Source organism: Erythrolamprus reginae, chromosome 3, assembly GCF_031021105.1.
Source record: "Erythrolamprus reginae isolate rEryReg1 chromosome 3, rEryReg1.hap1, whole genome shotgun sequence".
Lineage (NCBI taxonomy): Eukaryota > Metazoa > Chordata > Lepidosauria > Squamata > Dipsadidae > Erythrolamprus > Erythrolamprus reginae.
Window position 1 is genome coordinate 170,685,216 of NC_091952.1, and position 22,270 is coordinate 170,707,485.

Genomic DNA, 22,270 nt, shown 5'->3' on the forward strand with positions numbered 1-22,270 from the left:
TCAGGATGGACTATCAGACACGATGTTGGACGCATTGGTGCATGAGGTGATGCCCGGCACGTTGGACGGTTTGGAGCGGCATTGCTTGGCAATAGAGGCCAGGCTGTTGGCCAGGGAAGTCCGTCGAGCGGGACGGTCCAACCCCCGTGCGTCAGGCGTCCCGCCGACACCTGTTTCGCGGCGGGGGTTGTCAACCGTAAGCACCCCGGCTCCGGTCCCTGCGCCCCGACTTTTTTCACCAGCGCTGCCTCCACGCTTGATGGATCGTGTTGCTGCCGGGGAGCCGATGGACGTGAGTTACGCCCGACCCCGACAGACCCCGGAGGAACGAGGGCGTCGGCGGGCAGCTGGGTTGTGCTTCTATTGTGGGGCCCCGGGACATTTTGCTGTCGTTTGTCCCCAGAAGAGGCGGAGCACAGTGGCTGCCGTCGTTCCCGTACCCTACAGTTCTCCCGTGCTTCCCATGGCGTCCCCTGTGCAGTTACAGGAGACAACCCCTGGTGTCCCCGTCCCTGCCCTGAACTCTCCGATGGCGGGGCCTTCGTCTGGATGTCCTCCGTCGCCGGAACGATCGGGAAACGAGGGGGGCCCGGCTTGGTGGCAACACTAGGTCGGGCGGGGATCCCACTTTCTTCTGACTCCACGACTCCCGAATTCGGACCGTTTCGACACCTGACGCTTGCGGTGACTCTGCATATCGCGCAACGGACTCGGACTTATCCTGCGTTGGCCCTCGTGGATTCGGGGGCGACGACGAACTTCTTAGACGAAGCCTTTGCCCAACGTCATTCCTTGCCCCTTTGTCCTGTTACCCCGCCATTAACTGTGGAGACTATCGATGGGCGGGTTTTGCTGGCTGGTCCCATCCGTTTCCAGACCCTGCCGGTGCGGATGTGCATCGGAACTCATGAGGAGGCCCTACAGTTTTATGTTACCAAGGGGCTTCATTTTCCCCTCGTGTTGGGGTTGTCATGGCTGCGTGCACATGACCCGCAGGTGGCGTGGTCTCAGAACCTGGTCACATTCTCCAGTTTGCAGTGCGTGGACCATCACCGACATGTGTGCGCAGCCCACGGCCCAGTAGTTCCCGCGATTCAATTACCCCGTTGCCTCGAGGAGTTCGCCGATGTGTTCAACGAAAAGGAGGCGGATCGGCTACCACCGCATCGGACGTATGACTGTGCCATTGACCTGCTCCCTGACGCCAAGCTCCCGGCTGGTCGTTTGTACTCCATGTCCGAGCCGGAGCTTGTGGCTCTCAAGGAGTTTGTGGAAAAGAATTTGGCCAAGGGATTTATTCGGCCATCCAAGTCCCCTTTGTCTGCCCCTGTTTTGTTCGTGAAAAAGAAAACAGGCGATCTTCGCCTCTGCTGTGACTATCGCCGCCTTAACGCCATCACGGTGCGGAATAGGTACCCCTTGCCCTTGATCCCTGAACTCATGGACCGGTTGCGGACGGCAACGGTATTCACCAAAATCGATTTGCGCAGTGCGTACAATTTGGTCCGGATGCGGGCCGGGGATGAGTGGAAGACAGCGTTTGGCACGCGTTACGGCCACTTTGAATATACAGTGATGCCATTTGGCCTCACCAACGCCCCGGCCGTGTTTCAACATCTGATGAACGACGTGTTCCGGGACATGTTGGACCATTTTGTGGTGATTTACCTTGATGACATTTTAGTGTATTCCCCGAACCATGCCTTGCATTTGAACCATCTGCGCCGGGTCCTGCTCCGGTTGCGGGAGCAGCAGTTGTATGCCAAGCTGGAGAAGTGCCAATTCTTCCAGACTACCGTCGAATTCCTTGGGCACATTTTGTCTCCAGGTGGCATTTCCATGGACCCGAGCAAAGTGGCCGCACTTCAGTCTTGGCAACCTCCACGACGGGTGAAAGACGTACAACGTCTTTTGGGGTTTGCGAACTACTATCGGGCTTTTGTTCCGGGGTATGCCACGTTAACCACGCCCTTGACTCGGTTGTTACAAAAACAAGTCCCATTTGGTTGGGGGGAGGCGGAACAGCGGGCTTTTGATGCCCTGAAAGCGGCGTTCATGGCGGAACCGCTTCTGCGCCATCCTGATCCCGCTCGGCCGTTTGTGTTAGAAACAGACGCTTCAGATGTAGCGGTTGGCACAGTGCTCCTCCAAGCCCATCGTCCCGGTGACATGTTGTTTCCGTGTGCCTACTTCTCCCGGAAGTTGTCTCCCTCGGAAAGGAATTATACTATTTGGGAGAAGGAACTTTTAGCGGTGAAGGCCGCCTTTGAGCATTGGCGGCATTACCTGGAGGGGGCCCGTCATCAAATCGAGGTACGGACGGATCACCGGAACCTCGAGTATTTGCAGACGGCTCGGAAATTAAACCAGAGACAGATCCGCTGGTCTTTCTTTTTCGCGCGGTTCAATTTCCGCATCAGGTACACTCCCAGTGCCCAGAACCCTCGAGCAGATGCCTTGTCGCGTAAGCCGGAATACACGCACCCGAAGGAGCCGGCTCCTCTGCAGACAGTTTTACCCCCTGCAGCTTTGGCTGCCACTCAGGACCCCGTGGACTTGCGTCGCCGTTTACGGGAGGCGCAGCGGGAGGATGGGTTTGTAGCGCAGAGAGTGCGGGAGTTAACCCCCAATTCCCCATGGACGTTTCAAGACGGTCTGCTTCGGTACCGGGGGCAGCTGTATGTTCCCGCCGGCCCAGTGAGAGGGTTGATTATGACCCAGTGTCATGACTGTCCAGTGGCGGGGCATTTTGGCCTGTTCAAAACATTGGAGCTAGTCTCTCGGACATTCTGGTGGCCACGCCTCCAAGATGATGTGCGTTCCTATGTGGCCACCTGTGTCCAGTGTCGTACGGCCAAGGGGGTGACTGGAGCCCCACCGGGATTACTGCAACCTTTGCCCACGCCTGAGAGACCCTGGGGTGCCGTGTCCATTGACTTTGTAACTCATTTGATGGACATGCTCACCAAGATGGTTCATTTTGTACCTTGCACTAGGGTGCCCACTGCCCAACTCACGGCTCAAATGTTTATCAGTCACGTGTTTCGGTTACATGGGCTTCCGGATCGAGTGGTCTCTGATAGGGGAACACAATTCACAGCCCGGTTTTGGCGGGAATTGATGTCGGCCCTGAATGTGTCCGTGTGCCTCGCATCGACGCAGCACCCCCAGACCGATGGAGGTACCGAAAAAGTTATAGGGATACTGGAGCAATACCTGCGGTGTGTAGTGGCGGATCGCCAGACTGATTGGTCCCGGTTTATCCCTGTAGCGGAGTTCGCTTTTAACAATTCCCGTCACTCATCGACCCGGCTCACGCCCTTTTTCGCAAATTATGGATTTCACCCTCGCTTCTTTCCCTTGACCCTCCTAGATTCCCCGGTGCCTGCTGCTGAGGATTTTCTCTCAGAGCTGCAGGCGGTCCACGAGATGGTGAAGAGGTACCTGAATAAAGCCAAGGAGGACTACAAGAGGGTGGCTGATCGCTCCAGACGGGATGTGCCCCCCTTGGTGGTGGGGGATCAGGTGTGGTTGTCCACGAAATATGTAGCCTCTGAATTACCCCGGCACAAATTAGATCCCCGGTTCCTGGGTCCTTTTCCCGTTGAGCGGGTGATCAATCCGGTGGCTTACCGGCTCACCCTGCCGGCCAACTTGCGGGTTCACCCTGTGTTTCACCGTTCGCTGTTAGTCCCTGTCCCTCCCGATTGTCCGCTCCGTCCCAATGTTCCCGTGTTTCCTGCCCCGTGTGTTCGTGACCACCTCCCTGAAGCTATGGTACATGACATTGTGGATTCCCGTTGGGTGGATGGTTGTTTCCAGTACAAGGTGCAATGGGTAGAGGGGGACCCTGATGATTGCTCCTGGGTGGAAGCGGCGTTGTTGGACGCTCCCGACCTTATTCGGGATTTTCACGCCCAGTTCCCTCAGAAACCGCGTCCTCTCCGCTGGCAGGTGGGGAGGGGCCTTCCGCGGGGGGATGGTGTTGTGGTTCAGTCTGGGACCCCTCCGGGAATGGCTGACCTTCTGTCGGTTTCTAGCTCAGAGGGAGAGGCTGAGGAACAGGAGGTGCAGACTGACGAGGAAGAGGAATCCCAGGCTGAAGAAGAAGGACAGCCAGAGTCCCACCAGGGGGAGCTCTCCCCAGCAAGCAGCCTGGATTCCTTAGGGGAAAATGCTCAAGACATCATAGATATGCGACAAAGGAGAGCTAATCAGAGACGGACTCAATTGGCTAAGTATTTCCAGCATTAGAGGTCACAGCTGGGTTTGGGTGTGATGCTCTTGGGAAAGGATAAAAGGCAGACCCACCCTTCCTGGCTTGTGGAGTTTTATCTTGGAGATTCGTGAGACCTGTCTGTGAACTTTGGTGGCTTACAATCCTGGTTTGTGCCTTGGACTATTGAAACCTTGGGGGGGTGTGCCAGCAAGAAGCTTGTGGTATTGACTGGACATCAGGACCCTGCTGTAACGTATTATAGCCTGTCTGTTGTGAAGACAGGTTTTCCTTTGTGCTTATTTTTTCCAGCTATAAAATACTTTTGGCTTTTACCAGAGTGTCTGGCTGTTTTTTCAGTTGGTGTTGAGGTCTGGGAAAACCCAGACAGAACAAACCCCAACGTGCATGTGCATGCCAGCCAGCTGATTTTTGGGTCGCACAGAGGCTCTGGGAGGACATTTTTCGCTTCCAGAGAGCCTCCGGGGGGATGGGGGATGGTGTTTTTAACCTTCCCCCGGCACCAGGGAAGCCTTTGGAGCCTAGGCAGGGCGAAACAATCTATTGGGCCCACCAGAAGTTGGGAATCAGGCCATTTCCGGCCTCCAGGGGGATGGGGAGAGGAAGCTGTGTGGGCACTCACGCATGTGTGATGCCACGCACCTACGCTCTTCGGCACCCAAGGAAAAAACAGATCGCCATCATTGGCCTAGACAGACTGAATAAGTCAAGAGTGTGATTTAAATGAGGTTATACAGTATATGTCTAAGCATCAATCTGAAATGATTTGGGTCTTGCAACACGAAATGTATGGATTAGTTGGCCCCACTAGACATACACTATGGGTGCATGAGATTATGCCTATCTCTCCATGAATAGCCACTGATTAAAAGCCCAGGTCAGGATTTTTTGATTGGGGAATGGCATCCTATCTACATTCCCAACTTATTCTCCAAGTGGAAAATATCACTGTCCTCAAGAGCAACAGTGTACAAAAAAAAAAAAAAGTTATGCAAAACAAACTCCTTCACATATAAATACCAAATGAGTATGCCATCTAAAAACAGAACTAATTGCGTTATCATCTGACCAAATAAAGGATACTTTAGAGCAGTGTTTCCCAACCTTTTTTGAGCTGCGACACATTATTCATATTTTCAAAATCCTGGGGAACATTGAAAGGGGGGGGGGGGCTAAAGAAAAGTTTGGACAAAAAACCCTCTCTCTTCCTCCCTTTTGCTCTATTTCTCCCTCTTTCTCTCTTTTCCTTCCTTCCCTTCTTTCTCTCTCTCTCCATCCCTCTTTCTTTCTTCCTCTCTTTTTTGTTCTCTTTCTCTCTACCTCCTCCCCTTCCTCTATGTCTTTCTCTCTCCCTTGCTCTCTCTCTCTCTCTCTGTGTGTCTCTTGCTATCTCTTTCTTGCTTTTTTCTCTCTTTCTTGCTCTCTCGCTCTCTTTCATTGTCTCTTGCTATGTCTCTTTCTTTCTCTTTGCCTCTCTTGCTATCTCTCTTTCTTTCTTTCTCTCTCTTTCTCTCTCTGTCTCTCTTGCTATGTCTCTCTTTCTTTCTCTTTCTCTCTCTCTCTGCCTCTCTTGCTAAGTCTCTCTTTTTATCTTGCTATGTCTCTTTCTTTTTCTCTCTCTGCCTCTCTTTCTCTGCCTCTCTTGCTGTCTCTCTTTTTCGCTCTGTCTCTCTTTCTCTGCCTCTCTTGCTGTCTCTCTTTTTCGCTCTGTCTCTCTTTCTCTGCCTCTCTTGCTGTCTCTCTTTCTCGCTCTGTCTCTCTTTCTCTGCCTCTCTTGCTGTCTCTCTTTTTCGCTCTGTCTCTCTTTCTCTGCCTCTCTTGCTGTCTCTCTTTCTCGCTCTATCTCTCTTTCTCTGCCTCTCTTGCTATGTCTCTCTTTCTCTCTCTCTCTCTACCTCTCTTATATGTCTCTCTTTCTTTCTTTCTTTCTTTCTCTCTCTCTCAGCTGACTGCAAGCGGGAGCCCTGACGGCGGCAGCTGGACGTGCTGCTGGACGTCGTATATGCCAGGCCCGCAGCGCCAGCATGTACGGCGTCCAGCAGCACGTCCAACCGCTACCGTCAGGGCTCCCGCAGTCAGCTGAGAGAGAGAGAGAGAGCTCCCTCTCACCGCCGCCTGGAGCTCCCTCTCGCCGCCGCTATCTCCCCACGACTGCCTGCGGCCGCTTCAGCCCCCCCCACTCCCACCACCAGTGCCCTCCCGCCGGGCCCCAAAGGACACTTGCCGCCGACGCCAGAGAAGCTACAGCTGGGCGGGGTGCTGCCGGTGCCTCCGATCTGGGGCTCCCACAAGCAGCTGTCCCTCGGCTCCTGCCTGATGCCGCGGTTTCTGGCGCTCTCCTGCTGGGCCCCAAAGAAGGAATGCGAGAAAAATGCGCGAAGAATGAAGCTCTCCAATCACTTGACAGAGGTTCTAAAAATGGAAAAGATTTAATAAGATATTATAATTATATTGGGATGAATATCTAAATTTTCAACAGCAAAAAAAAAAGACCCTCAAGATTAAACTATTAGTAGAAAAGCTTCGGAAGAAAGAACTTTCTGAGTGTCAGCGTACTGATTCAATGCTCAAAAGGAGGCTCTTTAATGAACAGTCTGCTTCATCTCCAACCCATTTAACACAATATACACCCTAACGCACCAAAATCATTTGATTAGGATGGGACAACTCTCACTTGTATATTAGAGGAGCAAGATTTTCCCACATAAGTTGTAGTATCCACCATTTCTTTAGACCAGTGCTTCTCAATTATTTTCTGTTATACCCCCCCCAAGAAGAAGTAAACATTTTGCGGCCCCCCCCCCCAACTCTCCGCCGGGATGCTTGTTTGCAATATTCAGCACATTTTTGCTGAAAAAACTCAAGCAGCTTATCAGTGTGATTGGGGCCTAATGTGTTTAAGTGTCACCTTAATTTATTTGGCTTCATGCCGTTCGCTGCCAACATTTTTAGACACAGTAAACACACTGGTCTTTCCTCGTCTCCAACCGTAGTCACAATGAAACCAAGCGGTACATATATTTCATCATATTTCATCATCTTAGCTTTCAGGAGACTTTGTCACATTATCTCCACCTCTCTCCTCCTTTCTTTTCATCCCTGTTAAATATTTTTCCATGGTGTCTCTTAAGGGTTTGTTGTATGAATGTCGTATTTCTTACTCTGTGCTGTGTGCTATTGTTCAGTGAAAAAAGAACCCCTACTTTGGCAAAAAAAAAAGCACAATCCCCAGGGTCACATGCCCCCCCGCATTGCTCCACGCCCCCCCCAAGGGGCGCCGCCCCACTACTTGAGAAACACTGCTTTATACCATTTCCTTACTAAGAAGGCCAAAGGTGAAAAATGTGAGAATGCTACACAACATTCCGTCTACCGGAACCATGGAAGATACATTAGGATAGCATTGATTAATGAGATGAAGCAAGCTCTGCCAAGACTGTGCCGGATGAACAGTTTTCACTCATCATTTGTTCTGGCCTCCATTTGACTCTTGCCATGCTGTGCCTATGGCTGATCCACAAAAGTACAGAGTCCAATATTTCAGGAACACATTGCCTGTACTAGCTGGATGTCTCCATCACAGAAATGGCATTTCAGTTAATTCTGGGCACACGGTCAAGATGTGCCCAATAAACAAGGAAGTTATTTCTCTCTTACCTCAACTCAGTCAAAACTGTTTTAGAATTTTGCAAACAGAATTTTCATATTCTATCAGATTTTATAAAATTGAATGAAATACAACATAGTAAGAGTAGGATTATTAGCAATGCCTATTTATTTTAGTACACTAATCCAACAGTAATATGCTAATTTAAGGTGGAATGGCCAAAAGAAACTGCCTAAATTACAAAAGCAAAACTGATCCTATCATAGTACGATTATAAGCTGACATGTGTTTCAAGGATTTAATTTTAAAACTATTTAAAACAATTAATACAAAAATTATTCCTTTTGTTTTTTCGGCTTCTATTTGATGTTACTAAATTATGAAGCAAAATCATTTGTTTTTCAACATAAAATCTATTTGGGATTTTGAAATATGTACCCCAAACCAATGTCAATTATTTCTTCCAAGCACCTGTCACATACTTTCCTCAGGTCTGAATCGTCTACTTCCTCTTAGAATCACGGCTGCTCAGAGAACAAACAAAATCATCTCAAACAAAATAACTTGCTTTCTCATCATTCTGTTGTGGGAACAAGCATTCCACAGATAACTCCACTAAAGGAAACAGGTCAGGTTGAAACAGAATTGATCTTGTAAGGCCTCAGCACACAATTTCCTCCTTTTGCAAAGGCCTAGATCAGGGGTCGACAAAGTTGTTCAGAATCTAGGAGCCAGCCAAAAAATTTAGGAGCCAGAATTTTTTTTAAGCAAACTTGGTTTTTTGCCGAGTCTCCACCTGACATCGCTTTCACCCCCTCCCCCCCCGGCGCAGGCCTGGCTCCGCCGAGCCGGCTCTGCTGTACTCCCGTCGGGATCCGAGGGGAGACCGTTAGTCAGAAACCGAAACAGAGAAGAAGGAAAGGGAGACCGGGCCGGGGACGCGGGTGAGGGGGGAGGAGGGGTTACTGGTCGGAAGTCACCGCGCACGCGGCCGGAGGAGGAATGAACAAAACCTCACGCCGGGAGGGGAGGGGCTTCCGCTTCTCTCCGAAGGCGGGTGAGCGGCCAAGATCGGAGCGTCTGTGTGCGGTGGGGGGGAGTGAAGGGGTTCGAGTAGGAGGCGGAATGGAGGCAAGGGGGGGAGGGAGAGACGCACGCAAGCGCAGGGGACGCTGGGAAAGCAGCTCGCTCCGAGGTTGATGGGCGGAGCTACGGAAGCCAAGATGTACCATTTCTGGGCGTAAACACAAGGCGGGAAAAATATACAGTGATCCCTCGATTAGCACGGTCTCGATTAGCGCGAAACGCTGCAACGCGGTTTTTCAAAAAATATTAATTAAAAAAATAAAATATTAAAAAATAAAAAATAAGTCCACGCTAGTTCTCTCTCTCTTTCTCTCCCTGTTGCCGGCGTGGTATATGAGAGAGAAAGAGAGAGGCAGAGGTCGGGCGCATTACCGGGAGGTGGAGGCGGCGTGGGGACGCTGGGTGCCGGGGACACCAAGGAGGGGGTGGACGTCAACTGCGGGCGGGAGGAAAGCGAATGCCACGGGGCTGGGCTCGGCTCCCCCCTCGGCTCCCCCCCTTACCAGCCCCGCCGCGGAAGGCTCCATTCTGTTCCCTAAATGGAGACCGCCGGCCGCTCAATCGGGCCGGCAGGGAACAGAATGGAGCCTTCCGCGGCGGGGCTGGTAAGGGGGGGAGCCGAGGGGGGAGCCGAGCCCAGCCCCGTGGCATTCGCTTTCCTCCCGCCCGCAGCCGACTGATCGTGGGCTCCTTCGCAACCTCGGAGAGCTTCCTGGTTTTCGTGAGCTTTCATGCCCTGGAAGCTCTCCGAGGTTGCGAAGGAGCCCACGATCAGTCTCGGCTGCGGGTGGGAGGAAGGCAAATCCCCCGTGGGCTCCGTTACATCTTCCGCTGCCAGCCAGGCCATGCTGGCGGCAGCGGAACAATCGCTGGCTGTCAACTTTTCTTTTTAAAACTGGGCAGGAGCTGACTTGCCTCCCCAGTGCTAAAAAGAAAAGTTGACAGCCAGCGCTGCGACTGACGGAATGCTGAGCCTCCCGTTTTCTCTCCCCCCCCCCTCGCCCCTTCGCCTCCCTGTGTTCCTAGGAGAAGTGCTGGGGATTGAGGCAAGACAGACCTTCTGCTCCTCACCAGCACTTCTCCTAGGAACAAAGGGGGGCGAAGGGGCGAGGGGGCGGAGAGAGAACGGGAAGCTCAGCATTCCGTCAGCCGCAGCGCTGGCTGTCAACTTTTCTTTTTAAAACTGGGCAGGAGCTGACTTGCCTCCCCAGTGCTAAAAAGAAAAGTTGACAGCCAGCGCTGCGACTGACGGAATGCTGAGCCTCCCGTTCTCCCCCCCCCCACCTCGCCCCTTCCGGTTTCGGCGTTCGGCAACGCAGTCCGGCGCTGGGGCCATGCGGGGCCGCTCATCCAGGGGGGCGTGGACTGGCAAGCGGCAAGCGGCAAGTGATCTGGCGGGAAGACCAAGGGAAGGTTCCTTCAGCCGCCCAACACCTGATCCGCTCCGCAGCGCGGCAACGGGGAAACCCCATCTTCGGCTCCGCGCTGCGGAGCAGATCAGCTGTTGGGCGGCTGAAGGAACCTTCCCTTGGTCTTCCCCGCCGCCCACACGCAAACTCCACCATCTGCGCATGTGCGGCCATGAAAAAAATGGCGCACATGCGCAGATGGTGTTTTTACTTCCGCATCCAGTATAACGCGGAAATCGGCTAGCGCGGGAGGTCTTGGAACGTAACCCCCGCGCTAACCGAGGGATCACTGTACTGTATACCAGTGATTTTCAACCTTTTTTGAGCCGCGGCACACTTTTTATATTTACAAAATCCTGGGGCACACCACCAACCAAAATGACACAAATCTAATAAATAAATAAATAAATAAATAAATAAATAAATAAATAAATAAATAAATAAATAAATAAATAAATAATAAATAAATAAATAAATACATACATACATACATACATACATACATACATACATACATACATAAATAAATAAATAACCCCCTCATATATACAATCCCATGTAACATCCCCTTATAAATACAGTCAATCATCAATCATCCCTCCTGAAATTTATACCACTGTCTCATTTATGGGTACTTCTCCTGTCTTTCCCCCTTTTCTCTCTCATGTTTCTCATTTCTCTCTCTTCCTCCCTTTTTCCCTCATTCCTTCTCCCTCTCACTTCTCCTCTTTTTCCATCCCTGTCTCTCTCCCCCCCTTATGTGTGTGTATGTATACACACTCCAACCATTTCCAAAACCAGTTGAGGGCTGGGTTTTTTTTCTCTTTTATCCTTTTCAAAAACAGGTGTGGGCTGGGGGGGGGTTTCTTATTATTTGGATGCTTTTTACCATATGCTTCAAGAATCACCTCTCTCTCTCTCTCTTTTGTTTCTCTCTCCTCTCATTCTCTGCCTCAATCATTTTATCATTTCTCCTTTTTTCTCCCCTTTTTGTTCTCATTTCTCTCACTCTCCTTTCCTCTCCCTATCTGTCTTGCTTTCTCTCTCTCTTGCTATCTTTTTCTCTCTCTTGTTCTCTTATTTTCTCTCTCTCTCTCTTGTTCTTTCTCTCTCTCATGCTTTCTCTCTCTTGTTCTTTCTCTCTCTGTTGCTCTCTCTCTTATTTTCTCTCTCTCTCTCTCTTTCCTTTCTCTCATTCCCTCTTTCTCTCTATCCTTTCTATCTCTCACTCTTTCCTTCTCTCCCTCCCTTTCTCTCTCTTTCCATTCCCTCTTTCTCTCTATCCTTTCTATCTCTCACTCTTTCCTTCTCCCCCTCTCTTTCTCTCTCTTTCCTTTCTCTCATTCCCTTTCTCTCTATCCTTTCTATCTCTCACTTTTTCTTTCTCTCCCTCCCTTTCTCTCTCTTTCCTTTCTCTCATTCCATCTTTGTCTCCTGGGGCTGACTGCGCCTGCCCTGCACCCCCCACCACGGAGGGAAAGCATTTGGCATCGGCACCGCCAAACCCCCCCCCCCTCCACAAGCAGCAAAAGCCTCTGCGACTGAGCCGGAAGGCAAACGGTGCACCCCGCCGCTTAGGCTTTTCCTGCTCCTGGGGGGGGGGAGGATTTTCTCCTCCCCGCCCCCCCGGCAGCCAAACGTCGCTGGTGCAGGAAAGCAGCGTGTTAAAAGGCGCGCTGCTTTCACGGAAAACAAACCCGGCTTTCCTGGCAACGGAGGATGACAAGCAGGAAGAAGCGGGGTGGAGCAACGCCAGGCTCAAGCAGGTAGCTTCCGCGCGTTTCTTTCAGCGGAAGAGGAGGAGAGGGAGCGGATCGGGTGGGCGGGGGCAGCGCCTTCTACTGCCGGCGCCTCCCCGCCCCCGCCCCCCCCCCCAGGCAGGCAGGGGAATGGGAACTGCGCGCCCATGGAAAAGGGCACGCAGGGGGGTATTTTGGGGTGTGCGGGTAGCGGCGGCGGGCAATAGCCGGGGGGCGGCTTCTGCAAGTGGGAGCTCCAGGGCTGAAGCCTCAGCCCTGGAGCTCCCACTTGCAGGAGCCACCTCGCGGCACACCGGTTGAAAAACACTGCTGTATACACATACAGTACAGCAGGCAACATTTTCTAGGCGCCAGACAACATTTTCTAGGCGCCACTGGCGACCAGGCGCCTGGGTTTGTCGAACCTTGGCCTAGATTATTCTGGTTTCTTCTCCCCACATGCCCTCAGGAATCTCACTTAATCAATTGAATTATTTCTTGCCACAGCTTAAAAAATCCAGGCTTGCAGCTACAAAAAGGCAAGCAAAGTGTAAAAATAAATGTATGCTGAAGCTCTTGAGAGGCAGAAATTTTAAGCAAGATTTAAACAGGCCAGTTTGAAACATCACACCCTAAGGCACCTTTTTGCTTTCAGATCCAAAAAAGTGCTGCACAGATTAATAGATATCAAGTCAGTGTGTCAATGAACATTGAAGTCATAAACAAGATCCATTGATAGTTAGCTTTCTATCTAGAACTAATATATATATACAGTATATTAAAAGTTAAGCTGATGATCAAGACTTTTAGAGAGAGTTAGCAGGCAGGCTGCATTCAGCATTATGGATCTTAATAAATTAAAGTAAATTTAAGATAAGAAAAGTGTTTTTCCTTTTCCATTTTTAATATGCAATGATTTTCACACATGAGAAACACAAATTCATTCCAAGATTCAATCAATCTAAACTGGGCCAGAGAGAGTGAGTTTGACCTTAGATTTTAAATAAAGCTTCTTCAGAGAAAATAAACCACAGGTTAAATAGCATGGATCAGCTTTTTTTTGACAATCTTCAGACTTTTTTTATATCCCTATGCCTGGGTGGTACCTCGAGATACGAGTTTAATTCGTTCCGGACCTGGGCTCTTAAGTCGAGCAGCTCTTATCTCGAACGACTTTTCCCCATAGGAATTAATGTAAATAATTTTAATTGGTTCCAGCCCTCAAAAAACTCACAAAGTTAGTCTAAATTATGCAGAAAGACATGTTTTTAATGAAGAAATGTACATGTACATATAAATGAATAATGAAGTTTCTTTCACTTAACTTGTAAACTTTCTTAAACTTTTAAATTTACATATGTTCAACTTCTCTGCCACCCAATCCTGTAGGACAGAGGTGCCCAACCCTTTTTGCACCAGGGACCGGCTTTAAGCGATCAAGAGAGGAATGGGTGAATGAATGGACGGAGGGTGGGAAGGAAGGAAGGAAAGAGGGAAGGGACAGGAACAGAGGAAGGAAGCAAGGAAACTTATGAAAGGGGAGAGTAAGAGAGGAATGAGTGAAGGGAGGGAGGGAGGGAAGAAGGTGGGAAGGAGAAAGAAAAGAAGAAATAGAGGAAGGGAAGGTAAAAGAGAGAAAGAAAAAGAGCAAGAAAGAAAGAAAGAAAGAAAGGGGGAAGGGACAGGAACAGAGGAAGGAAGCAAGGAAACTTATGAAAGGGGAGAGTAAGAGAGGAATGAGTGAAGGGAGGGAGGGAGGGAAGAAGGTGGGAAGGAGAAAGAAAAGAAGAAATAGAGGAAGGGAAGGTAAAAGAGAGAAAGAAAAAGAGCAAGAAAGAAAGCTGCAAGCCCCCCCCCCCCCCCGAGCCCCCCAGGCCGGCTGCAACCTTTTAAAACGCGCGCCGCTTCGCAGCTGTCTCCTGAAGCCGAACGCGGAAGTTAGCGTTTGGCTTCAGGAGACAGCTCCTTGGCGCTTGTATCTCGAATTTGGGCTTGTAAGTAGAACAAAAATATCTCTCCCCTCCCAGCTCTTATCTCGAGTTGCTCTTAAGTAGAGCAGCTCTTATGTCGGGGTTCCACTGTATTTGTATTTTGCCCCAGAACACTTTTACAAACCAAGGCGCATCATTTTGAAAATGAGAATTAGTTCCACCTAGAAAACAGAAACATTCAGTCTTTCACATATGCATATTTATTTTGTCTTCTGCCTAATGAAAGGTGTCACACATGCCTTAAGCCAGCATTCCCCTAATTTCCACTCAGGTACAGGTAGTAGCTGATGATGCTTTCTCTCCTAAAGGTGAAGTAGTAACTTTTCTGACCCGCTTCTTTTATTGTAAATATGGAGAGAGGGGTGTGTGAGAGAAAGAGTATCTGCAGATAGTAGAAAACTACTATTCATTTATGTACGCCCACACCCCCATCTAGAACCCTCCCAGGTTCCTTCAGACAACCTTCATTCCTTGGCCATGAGACTCCTGAAGAAATTAATAGACAAGAAAGTTCCAAAGGCCAATCAGGAGATCTACTTTTTTCACAGATCTCTTGCACCTTACTTTTTCTTCCAACTTATAACCGAATTATAAACAAGACTGGGAAAAGTAGACCAAAGGTATCAGAAGTTAGAACATTTCTGATCCATTTCTGGAAAACCTTCCAGAAGTAACAGGGACCAAAATAAAACCACCAGGCCCATCACATCTTTCCCCCACTCGCTTGAAGCCCGGTTTTCCACACTTGACCGACTAGAGGTGCTATTAAAATACTCAAAGGTGAAACTATTCCGGGCTGAGAGTAGGAGAGCAGATCTTCCCATTCCGGTCGGAAAGCAGCTCTATCCCCTGGCTTCTGCTCAACCCAGGAAGCGGCCACGGTTAAGGGATGATTCACACGCTCCCCTGAGCACAAAAACACGCCTCCCATTCATTCCCTCACCCACCTGCATAGAAACGGAAGAGAGGCAGCCGGTCTCCGAGTCCATGCCTTCCTCCTGCACCCGCCACAGGTCCCGGAAGCCCAGCTGCGAGAGGTAGTCGTTTTGAATCTGCAGGGGCTTCTCGTGCGATTCCAGCCGGCGGGCGGTCTCCCCATGGAGCTGGACCTACAAGGCCGGAGGCTGTTGCGGAGAGGCGGCTTCCCCATCAGCAGGGCAGGAACTTTCCCGCAAAGCTTTGCCCTTGCCCGGGGAGTCCGAATGTGGGTCGCCTGGCCGGCAGGGCTGATTCCACCCAGGCCCCGATCCCGATCCTTCTTCTTTGGCCGCAGTCCGCGCCAGATCCGCTTCCGACGAAGAACACGACGAAGAGCCCCCGCCTCCGCTATAAGGATCCAAGCGGTCGGAGGCGCTCTCGGCGCTGGGGCTGAAACTCTCGGTATCCGATCCTCCCAAGAGAGCGGGGGGCCGGACAGGTAGAGATCGGTGCGGGGCGGCAGGAAGGCCCGTCCAGGGCTGCAGTTGGAAGGGGAAAGGCTGGACTGCCCGCTCGCCCAGCCGCTCTCCCCTCCATTGAGAGCCAGGCGCCTGGGCCGGACAGCCGACGCCTCTCCGGCTCCCAAGCCATTGGCGGCCCCTCGACGGCTTCGGGGCCTTGTCCCGACTGGGATTGGGGTGAAACTTCCCGCCGGGGAAGTCGGAACCTCCCCGGGCTCGGGCAGCGCCTCTTCTTTCCCGCCTGCTTGCAGGAGCAAACCCCCGTCTTCTTCCTTAGGGGGCAGCGGAGCCTCGGCGGCCGCCTTCCCCCACAGCCGGCCAGCGCTACCCCCGCCTCCCCGGTGTCCGATTTGCAGCAAGCGAAGCGCCACTTCGGCGGCGGTGGTCTCCAGGTTGCAAAGCACGGGGAGCAGAGAGCCGCCGCCGCCGCCATCTCCCCGCTGTGGCTGCTGGTGGTGGTGGTGGGGGTGATAGTAATAGTAGACATGGACGCATCCTCGCTGTAGGTCCCCGCCGCACCCAGTCTCGCTCTGGGGCTTGGAGAGGCTGGAGCTGCCGGGGCGGCTTGGGCAGCAGAAGGAGGGTCTTCCGATCTAAGCTGCGCGTCCCCAGCGCGATGGGAGCGGCGGGGGAAGAAGAGGACGACGAAGAAACCGCCGAGAGATTCCTCTTCAGCCGGCCTCTCCGCAACAGGAGGGAGTTGGCGCCGTTGCCGGCAATAGCCGCCACCGCCGCCGCTGAGGTCCCTTTGGCCGCTAGCGCCAAGGAAGCCACGCAGCCGGCCCCTCGTTTCCTTCGCCGGTAGTGTTGGTAGCCGCCGACCAGCCCCGTTCTGGCGGCTCCTGCGACGGCTGTTCCGTCGCCCCCTTCCAGTGGGCTGGGTCCTGCGCCCTTGCCGCTCTCGAGGCCGGGGGCCGAGTCGCTCGGCCGCTCCCCCTTGCAGATCATCCCGGCCGGCGTTTCTGGGCTCCCGAGCTGGAGTTCCTGCGCAGGTTCGATTGTCGAGCGGCCGAAGCGGGGGGGAGGGGCCCCGGGATTACGTAGTAACAGTGAACATTCCGTCGGTGTCTCTCAATGTTCAGTTCCTCTCAGCCTTGCCCCCCGCACAGCTGCTGCCGATGTTGCGAGCGCCATTAGGGACTGGCGAAGAGACTGGCTCAGGGGCGACAGGCGGCAGCCACCGCCTCCTTCCTTAGTCCCTCACACCCGCCCGGCGTGGCTTCTCTTCTCCTCCAGAGGCTCCTTATGAATATTGATTAGAGCAGGCCTCGTACAAAAGAGAGTAATCTTCCGCTTTGCCTCCCTCGCTCGCTCGCCCTTAATGCCGTTCGAGCGCCTTCTTAATATTCATGAGGAGTGACGACACACCTCGTGAGTTGGGAAAGGGCGGGGCTCCGGGGATAAACAAAACGTGAGAATTTGCGCCTAAAAGATTGAACGGTGGGAGAAAAATCGACCGAGGAAGAGGTTGCTGGGAAACGTAGTTCTTGAAACGCAGCTCTGCTTCCCGAAGTCTCCCAGTGCAGACTACATGTCCCTTTAGCCATCGCGCCCTCTTCGTTAGGCGGGAGAGAAAAGGCAGTTTCCCCAGGTTTCCTTCCTCTAGCTGCTCGCTCTTTTGGGGGGCTAGTGGAGTGTGTAGGCTTTTGTAGTTCTCCTTTATCTTTCCTCATCCTTATTTGACTTCTACATTCTGCATGTAGTGTGGTGGCTTTAGTTGTCCTTTATCTATCCTCATCCCTATTTGCCCTCGACCTTTATATATAATTCCATATTTGTTGAGGTTTTCACAGATACAAATGTTTGAATGTAGGCAACAGTGGCGAATATCTCTACCTTTGGTGTAGGGTGGGAAAATATCCCCATTTGCCCGTATATTATTTGCAAATAGGCATATTATTTGCAATAAGGGTATACTTGTTCTCAATATCCAGATACTTATGATACTGCACTTTACCTGCATTGAATTCACTGCTCATTCAGAAGACGTTTTATTGCAGTTTTGATTCGTTTCTCTTTGAGACATAGCAATATGAAAATATCCCAAACTTCAACTAGAATGCTATGGGGAGTGGGATGGACTAAAAGCATTCATGTATCCAAAGCAAATGGCCAGGCAGGAGTTTGCCACTGTATCTCTGTGGCTTTGATTAACCTGCAGGTCTGGTCACATATTAAGACCTTGACATTTTTGTCCCTTTATCAAATCCTTTCTAAAGTTCTGAATAGACAAATGTAAATAACATTAACGGATGGGAACTGTTCCAGATAAAGCTGCTTTTGCAACTGAGTGATGCAAAACTGATGGTGTTAGCATTAGCATTGCTAACTGGTGTACACTTAACACAATGCTAAGTGTGCACCAATTGTTTTGTAATAGCACCCAAGGCAGGTATTAAATGTAATGTCCGCTATCTACTTTTTTTCTCTTTCTTATCAACAATTGATAATTCTGGGGTATTATGTGGCGGGTGTTTGAATTTTAACGTTCCAAAGCACTTTACTTCTTTATTTTCTTTTTTATTATTATTACTTTATCTATTTGGGGCTTTTGTTATTTCTGGCTTGCAGGCAAATGATAATTCATGCAGATCTTTCAATGTATCATTGTTACTACTTTGTCATGCCATTGTTTGTGGTCAGTCTGTGTGATTATTTTGCAGCAATGCTCCAACCAGGGTTTCTTCAACTTCTTTTCTTTTGTAAGCATTCTAAGGGCTTGCTATTATGCAAAGAGAATTAGCCCCTCTATCTTTTTCTTCAACTTTCTGGCTCTTAGCCATTGCCAGGACTTCTTGTTATCTGTTTTACCTGATAGTTTTTCTTTCTGTACTAGCTTTGCCTTGCAATGTACCTTTTCTATTCTTCATTTGGTCTTTTTATTGGCAAGTTTCATCTCTACAGTATAAGCCTACAGGATGTCCTACAGGATCTTCTTGTCCTTTGAGTACTGTTCCAATGCCCTTTTTTCTTCTTCAACTGTCTTTGTAGATACATACTGTTCTGCCGGCGTGTCCCAACCACCCGTAATTACAGCGTAATTAGTCCAAAAAGACACATGATAGAAGGAAAACCAAAAGTCTTTATCAACAGAAAAGCAGAAAAAACTCCTTTTTTAAATGTCAAAGGGATTTTCTGGTACACACAAGGCACAGGTTAAATGCAATCCAATTTCTCACCCAGTAGCTGGGAAATTGAGTCCAATTCCAAAGTCCAGAAAGGCCACACACAGTCTTGAACAGGGAAACAGCACATCTTGACGAAACTATGAATCAGATAAACTTCCACGAGGCTAAACCAACATGCTGCTCTTTTTATCTGTAGCCCTAATTAGAGCAGCCCCCCCCAACCACAGGTTGCCTCACTTATCTCCTGTAATAATCCTTCAGTTGTTCTCTCCTATGCATCACTCTACGCATGCGTGGGTCTGTCATAAGTTCTTGTTCAGAATCTAGAGGTGATAAGGATGATTGATCTCCTCCTGGGCTGTCTGCCAAACTCCCCTCTTCCCTGCCACTCAAGCTTCCTTCGTCAGAGGAGACTTCGTCGGGAGATTCTATCGGGACCAAAACCGGCCTGTGGCATGTGGATGTTTCCCCCACATCTACCTCCATATTCCTTGGGGCAGGAGCTGGGGCAGAGCCAACCACAACACATACACCGGGCAACATTAACATTAAGCTACCCAGAGTCACAGTAGGTGAGATGGGTAACATAAAACCTTAATAAATAAGTAAATAAATAAGTAAACATTACATGCCTATCTATGCTCCTTGGTAAGAAGATTCTGTCAGTGTTACTGAGTGGATGAAGAGCATGATTCATTTTCATTATTTTTTAAAATTCTTCTAATTCTGCTTAAGTCCTGTTCACTATGCCAGTTGAGTATCTAATGACTGGAATTGCCCAGGTGTTAATTGCCTTGATGGTATTTTCTTCACTGACTTTAAAAGCTTCTTCATTCTCATGATGTATTCACTACTAACCTTCTTGACTTCAGTGTGCTTGACATTGTCGTTTGAAGGTGTCCCTGTATTTTGTGGTGCTCTTCCATCCAGACTTTCATGGTGCATCTTTATTTCTTCCATTTTCATTACTTTTTCCCTGTTAGTGGGGGTGATATGTTTGTCCAGTCCAAACTATTGCAATATCTTGGCTGTATATAAGGGTAGCATTGAGCAGCAATTCAATATCAGAGGGTGTTTTTCCATACACCTTCATATTGTGTAAAGGAGGTAAGATAGCTAAATGTTTTTGATGGTTGCTAACTATGGCATGACTTGTTCAAGTATTGTTGACAGAGAAATAATGAGTCTCCTTGAAAAATTCCTCTCTTGAATTAACCTGTCATCATTGACCAGCAACTGGGTCTTCCATTGTGCTATTCATCTTTGCACAAGGCTTCTGATGTTTCTACTAATTATTGTTCTTCACAGAGTCAGCCAGATATTTAAACTGGGTTACAATATTCTGATTTAAACTGATCCTCAGTGACTCCAGTCTAGGCACTCAGAACAATGAAACTAATTACATAAAATCAATAAAAGATAAAGATTAAAAAATGGTGCGCTTAATGGCTCTCACTCACCCTCACCAAGGCCTGGATGGACAGCCAGGTCTTCCCAGCTCTCCTGAACAACAGCAGAGTGGGAATCATCCAGATCTTAGAAAGAACTTTGTTCCAGAACAGGTGTTCTTACAGAGAAGGCACATTTCTGGAGTCTGGATAAATGACATTGTTTTCAATTAAGACATCCAGAGGGCACCAACTCTGCAGGATAGAATCTGCATGATTAAAATTACAAGACAGATATCCAAACCAAGTAATAATTGCAGCCATAGGATAAGAAAACAACAGTCAATGCTGGAATATTGACAATGATTCAGATGCCAGGTCATGAGAAACAAAAATAATCGTAAGAGAGTACCAGCAAATGTCAGCATATGCATAACATTCATGTTGAATGCAGAACTGCTTCCATACTTCAGCCCCATCTTAGTCTTTGTTCTCTGTTTTGACTATGGTACCACTGATTAATTTGCCAAACATGCCTCTGAAAGCAGAAGGGAATTGTCCCTCTCTTTCTCCAGAGGAAGCCTAAAGAGCCTGCTCCTCTTAGTGATTGATTAATAACTGCAGCTTTTGCCTGTGGCTGTGCGTCCTTCCTCCTACAGGCTCTCATTCTGTAAAGGCTGCAATGAAACCTCGTGCCAAATGCTTGTTCAGGAATGCTACATTCTGTCCTAAAGTGAATGATGTTGGCAGGAATCTACAAACATTATCATTGGATGGAGACAGAAAATAATTTTTCCTCCAACAAGCATTCTAAATATGTTTTCAGTCAGCAAAACATGACTGGGGGACTTAATGCAAAGGCTGGCTGCACATCTCAATGCACTCAGTTGCATAAGCAGGAGCAATGCCATGCAAATCACAGACAACTCACTCGGGTTTTCTGCCAAAGGGAGGGACAAGAAGCAAAAGATCTCACTATCACCCCTTCCAGTTTTCTGTTTTAACTATTAGAGCGGAAAGCTTTAATCAGCAGTTACTAATCTAAAGCTGCAGTTCATTCATCGGTTTTAATCAATGAAGCTGGGAATTAAGTACATGTATTTGTAATGTGGTTCACATTTCTTAGCATAAAATGGGGTTTCAAATTTTCAATTGAAACTTTCTCTTCATACACAGAATAGCAGTTTGTTTAGTAAATAAAGCTTATCTCAGAAAAATATTTAAACAGGGATTTTCTGTTAGTAATACAGTTGTGTTTATAATTATGATTTCCTAGCCATTTTTCAGAGAATATGAATGATAACCCAAAAACCTTTCGGTCACTCATAGTTGGTGTTTGACTGAAGCCATTTATTATCAATCAACTGTGTTTTTCAATCACAATGACCAGAGAAACTTCCTAAATGACCCGGATCGAAAGTTTATATACATAGTGATTTTGGCCTGATAATATGCACACATATTGGCACAAAGAGGAGTGAATGGTTAAAGGTAACCAGTCACACCTGACATCTGCATGTAATCAGTGTGTGTGTATCAAAGGCCAGTGAGTTTCTGGCTGCATGACAGACATCATTCATCCAGTGCTGCACTGATGTGTATGGATCCTGAGTCATGGGGAAAGCAAATGAAATATCAAAGGATCTGTGGGAAAAGGTAATTGAACTATATACAAGAAAAAAAGGGTATCCAAGAAATTGAGAATGCCAATCAGCAGTTTTCAAATTCTAATCAAGAAGTGAAAAATGAGAGGTTCTGTTGAAACCAAAGCACGGTCAGGTAGACCAACTAAAGGTCCAGCCACAACTGCCAGGAAAATTGTTTGGGATGCAAAGAACAGCCCACAGATAACTTCAGGTGCAGTACAGGACACTCTGAAAACATGTGGTGTGGCCGCTGCAAGATGCACAATAAGGAGGCACTTGGAGAAAGATGGGCTGCATTGTTGAGTTGCCAGAAGAAAGCCATTACTACCCAAATGCTCAAACCTTCTGGTACAAAATCATTTGGAGTGGTGATTTTGAAAAGCTCAACCAAAATTAAGCTATACGGCCACAACCATAAACGGCAAACATTATATTTGGAGAGGAGTCAACAAGGCCTATGATGAAATCTACACCATTCCTATTGTGAAACATGGAGGTAGATCGCTGATGTTTTGAGGATGTATGAGCTACAAAGACACAGGAAAATTGTCCAGAATCTATGGCACGATGGATGCAGTATGTTACTTTCCACCTCCTATT

The 22,270-nt window shown here is 49.0% G+C and overlaps 1 pseudogene; it reads right to left on the reverse strand.

The window, feature by feature from the left end:
• The window catches only part of LOC139165446 (PH domain leucine-rich repeat-containing protein phosphatase 1-like), a 54,573-nt pseudogene extending 34,992 nt beyond the window's left edge, over nt 1-19,581 (reverse strand).
• Nucleotides 19,582-22,270: the final 2,689 nt, after the last annotated feature.